Source organism: Hibiscus syriacus, unplaced genomic scaffold (genome assembly GCF_006381635.1).
Source record: "Hibiscus syriacus cultivar Baekdansim isolate YM2019G1 unplaced genomic scaffold, ASM638163v2 tig00110384_pilon, whole genome shotgun sequence".
Classification (NCBI taxonomy): Eukaryota; Viridiplantae; Streptophyta; class Magnoliopsida; order Malvales; family Malvaceae; genus Hibiscus; species Hibiscus syriacus.
Window position 1 is genome coordinate 3,461,462 of NW_024062715.1, and position 6,000 is coordinate 3,467,461.

The window sequence follows — 6,000 nt, forward strand, 5'->3', positions numbered from 1 at the left end:
TGGTGGTACTACAATTTTTTGGTGTTCTATGAAACAAAATTATTGCCACTTCCTATAATCATGTTGAGATTTTGGCTATCCACGAGGCTAGTCATGAATGTGTGTGGCTAAGGTCTGTAATCAATCATATTCGAGAAGATTGCAACTTATGCTCTAGATAAATAACTCTGAAAGTCTTATTTGAAGATAATATAACCTATATTACCCAACTCAATGAATGATACATAAAGAGTGATAGAAAAAAAACATATCTCACCAAAATTATTTTTTCACTCATGATCTACAAAAGAATGGGATATTAATGTCCAACAGATTCATTCAAGTGAAAATTTGACAGATCTATTTACTAAGGCGCTTCCTATTAGTATATTTGAAAAGTTAATTTTTTAACATTGGATTACGTCGTTTAAAAGATCTTTCAAGATACATTCATGAGAGAAGTAAATAAGTGTTGTACTATTTTCACCTTATCTATGGGTTTGTCCCACTGAGTTTTTCTGGAAAGGTTTTTAATGAGGCAGCCAATGGGGTAACTTGGTGATAAAGTTTGCAGGGCCAACGTAACATTTTAAAAATTTCAGAGGTTTAAATTAAAATCTTTAAAAATTTTGAATTTTTGAGAGACTTAATGAAAAGTTTTAGAAATTATGGGAGGGGTTTAATAAGGAACATTCAAAATTTTAAAGTTTAATATGAATTTTTTAAAATTTTGAGAGGACCAATTAATTTTTTTTGAAAATTTTAAGGGTATACATTGTAATTTTATAAATTGGGGGGGGGATGGCCTCCACTAGTCCCTCTTACTTTCCACCATTGGAGGCAGCATGTCGTGCGTGTTAAATGATGGTGTATTCTTTTTCCTTCACTGTGTTTTGTCCCTCAGAATTTTTCTAGTAAGATTTTAACAAGACACATATTTTACTAATAAACATCCAAAGGGGAATGTTATAAATGATATTTATTTAAGTGGATGTTTCATCTTTCGTACTCAATGTATGATAATTAAAGGATTAATTATTGTAACATATGGTTCTAGTAACCTATGACTTTGGAGCCTATAAAAGAATGTTTGTACAAGCTTATAATAATGAGTAATGAAAGATTATCACTCACTCATATATTGTGAGATATATTTATATAATTTCATAATAATATATATTTTTAAATGAAGATAATTTAGTAATTTTCAGAAAAATTAACATTTGATTAAATAATGGCACCAATCTCAATTAAACTCTCAACCTTTTGACATTGAACACTCATACCCCTAGAATCTATGATACTTGAACCTGGGTACTCAAGGAATAACAATAATTCTTTTATCACGGAGACAACTTGGTTCGTGGAAAAATATTTTGATAATGCATTTAAATTTAAATAATAATTTTGATAGTTTTATTCAAAGATTTGAAAAATCATGAAAAATAATAATATTTTAAATAATATTTATTTTATAATTTCAATCAAATTTTCATCTAATTAATTGGTAATACTGTAGACACTCATGTCCGGAGTTTTTTTAATATCGTATAGTTTTTTTTTTGAAACATATAGTTTTAAAAAAAAATCGGTTTTTGAAACATATATATATTATATAGTTTTGAAAACATTTTGAAAATATATATAATATGTAGTTTTTGAAAACATTTTTAAAAAATATATATAATATATAGTTTTTGAAAACATTTTTGAAAATATATATATTATATAGTTTTTGGAAATAATTTTGAAAACATATATATATTATATAATTTTGAAAACATTTTGAAAACATATATATAATATATAGTTTTCAAAAAACATTTTGAAAATACATATATATATATATATTATATAGTTTTTGGAAACATTTTTAAAAACATATATATAATATACAGTTTTTAAAAAAAACATTTTGAAAACATATATATAATATATAGTTTTTAAAAACATTTTGAAAAAAATATATATAATATATAGTTTTTGAAAACATTTTTGAAAATATATATATTATATAGTTTTTGCAAACATTTTTGAAAACATATATATACATATATTATACAGTTTTGAAAACATATATATAATATATAGGTTTTTAAAAAACATTTTGAAAATATATATATAATATATAACTTTTTGAAAAAAAACATTTTGAAAAAATATATATAATATATAGTTTTTAAAAAAATGTTTTAAAAATATATATAATATATAGTTTTGGAAATATATTATATAATTTTAAAAACAATGTTTTTTGAAAATATATAATATATAATTTTAAAAATGATTTTTTTATTTTTATATTATATTATATTAATATTATTTATTTATTATTTATTAATATTTTTTTCTTTCCTTTTCTTTTTATTCTGATCAAGGTCCAACAAGAGTGTCCAAAGTGGGTCCAACAAAGGTTCAAGCCCGCCTGACCCAACATGCCAAGATCGGGTAACCCAAATGTCCAGCTGGTAAATTGAGTAAATAAGAGACCCGAAGTGTGCTAGGGTTTCATATTCAGCCAAGGCGCCACACAAATCAAACGACAGAAAGGGCATAAAGGCACAAATCAATCTGGCCCGTTGGATCTGACCCAATCCAAAGGCCAGAAGCATCACGAGTCGCCGAAAACAGAAACCAGTCAAACATGCAACAAGATCGGAACAAAAAATCGAAACAAACACGTTCCATAACGCATAACAGAACCCAAGTACATGCAGAAATCTCAGCAAGATCGGGGTCAAGCCACCGAGATTCAAGGGAAAATATTTCCCTTTGAGGCTATATAAGAACATCAACAAGGAAACACAATGATCAAGGAAAAATCATTCGAAAACCCACAAAGAAGAAAAAAACATAACAAATAAATATCATTCAGTTCGTCGAAACCGAGTGGAGCTAAGCATCAAAACCGAAGAGCCTGGAAGTCGAAAAGCTTGTCGAAAAAGGTAAAATCCGAAGGGTTTTTTTAGATCTACGTCGAGGGGGTTTGGTTTTGATGTTTTGGGGTTCGAATTTGGGGTCTTGAGGGTGAGACAAGCGTTTCGGGGTGTTTTAGGTTTGCCCAGCTGCCACGAGCGACGACGGTCGGCACGGTGGGGTTGTATCGAAGAAGATGACCAGAAAGAGGTTTGGTCGAGAGTGTTTGGGGAGAATTTTTTTTGTTTTTTTGTTTAGTTTGGTTTTGAAATGAAGATATTTTTGGGGGGTTTTGGGTATTTATATACCGAGGACTAGGTTATAATTATGAGATTCTTAAATTATTTCTGTATTTGAAGCGTAATTCATTTTGGTCACCTTTTGTAAATTGACTCTGGAATTCTGAATTTTTTCAATTTAATCCATGTTTAAATTTATTACATTGTGCAATTCAGTCCCCTAACCTTTTTTTGTTCTTATGGCAGTTCATTTTCAAGTATCAATTAGATACATAAATTTCAATTTAGCTCAATTTGATTTTGTTTTATTTTTTTATATTTACTTATTTATTTATTTTTCTATTTGGTATTTTATTGACATTATTTTCCTTTCTCTTTCTCTTTTTCCTTTTTTTTCCTTTCAAAATTTAACATTTTTTTTTTTTTAATTTTAATATTTTCTTAGTTTTATTTTTTTTTACTTTTTACTTTTGTTACCTTTTTTTGTTTTATTATTATTATTATTTATTTTTATTATTTATTTTTTATCCTTTAATATATTTTGACTTTTTAGGAGCAATTTTAATCAATCAAAGGTAAGTAATTTGAATCGAGTTTTTAAATTTTAATTTTAATTTTTTAGTTTTCGCAATTAAGACAACCGACAAATTAAATGGTACCGAAAGGGCAATTCAAGGTTGTTAATCATTCCTTGACTGTAACTGACTCCCGAATCTGACATATTTCTAGTAAAACACAGATCAAGTAAGATGGTGTCTGATTAACCTAAATAATATTTTTAAATGATCGGTGGTGGCTCTAATACTTTTTAAAGTCGAATCCCAATTTTGGGCCCACCTGAAAGACGGGTGCGACAAATACAAAACTCCAACTTTGACTATTAATATAAATAAAAAATAAATTTTAATAAATCAAAACAAATTAATGATTATACGTAAAGATATCATATGGAATTCAATAAATAATAAAATATTTAAAAGCTTGACATGGTTATTTATTATATTATATTAGATCAGTGACGAATTAAGAAATTTTTTTAAAATAGATACACATATATTAATAATATAAATTTTTAAATACGATTAAATTTAAGAGTGGACGTATTAATAAAGAAAATTTCTAATTTTAAAGAAGTAAATTCAAATTTTAAGAAATTTCAAGTATACAAATGTCCACTCTATCTTTAAGGTACGTCACCCACCTGATTGGATGAATAATTATTTGAATATGATTACATCAATAAGAGAGAATCTAAAAAACAATGACCAGGTGATTTGAAATAGTCGAACAGAGCGGAAAGAAAGGGGCAACGGCGCCTACATGATTAGATGATTATTAATTATGTACTCCGTCATTTTTGCCTAATTTACTGTTTTTTCTCCAAACATGTGCAAATTTAGAAAGACAATTCTTTTATATATTTAATTAATAATGTAGCAGTTATTTCTGCTTAACTTTTCTTTTATAGCATCCCAACAATTAGGGATGAGCTTGAGACTCAATCATATCCGAATGGGTCAGGTTTATTTAAAAAAAAGTGAGTTCGAATAGGGTTAGGTTAGGCTTTTTTTAAGGTTATGTTTGGGTCGGGTTGGGTTCGGCTTTAAGATAAAAATACTCGATTCAAAAAAATTATAATTTTACCTTATATATTTAGGAATAATTATAATAATATCACTCTATATATTATTTTTTCAATTAAATATTTTTTGGGTCGAATTCAAATCGGATGGAGGATTTATAATTTTTGGATCGGGTTAGGTGAACCGAAAATCCAACCCGACCTGACTTATGTAGATCCCTACCAGCAACCTTATTTTAAATGAAATAAAGAGCAACCCAACATTGTTAAAACCGTTGGGAGCTGAAAACTGGAAATTTTTGTGTTATTTGTTCTTATATATATATAAAATAATGAAGGATATAAAACTATCAGTTTTAAGAGGGCTAAAAAATAATTTTATTATTGTACTAATTTAAAATGTTATAAATTTAAATGGACTGGAGAACAATTTCTCCTTCATGGACATCTGGCGCCGTCCTTCCATACATTTTCAAATTTGGAAAGTTATGATAATATTTAAACGGAACTAGGAATAACCATGAGACTCAAATTTGATCGGTTCTAACATGATTTTATTGAGTCATGCTCTTTAAAAAGAATTTCAGGTTTATGATATGTGTGATTTGATCGGATTCGAATTTAGAATGAAAAATATCTAACTTGATTTGATCTAAAAAATAATGTAATTATACATTTAAATTTAAGAATAAGTACAATAACACCTCTTTTTTATATTATTTTTTAATTAGATTCCTATTTTTATTGAATAAAATTAATACTTTTTATAAAAATATTTGTTTAAGGTAGTGTTTAGGTTTTATCTCAAAAAGGTATATCGAGTTTGAGTCGCGTGAAATCATCCTAAATCCATGTTAAGTTGAGTTTCGAGTGGAAGGTACATATATATTTTTAATTAGATCTAATTGACCAAAAACTCAATCCATATCCATCTTATATAAAACTTTTGTAAATCATAAATTTTGTTTATATTAATTAATTAATGACCTTCTATTTTTATTTTTTTTAATGATCCTTTTTTTCTGAATACTTTAGAAAGTCTTTATGATATAGTTGGGTTCTCACTGGTGGCGAAGCAACAACTGCTTGAGGTGGGTACACACCCACCTTGAAATCCGAATTTTATTCAATTAATTACTTATTTTAAAGATGATGTTTAACTTGAAATTTTATTTGTTTTCACCTTATTAAATTTTTTTGTATTATTAGCATATGTGTGCCTACCCAAAAATATATTTATGAATCTGCTACTATTTCTCACTGTTTCAAGAATAATGAATCATT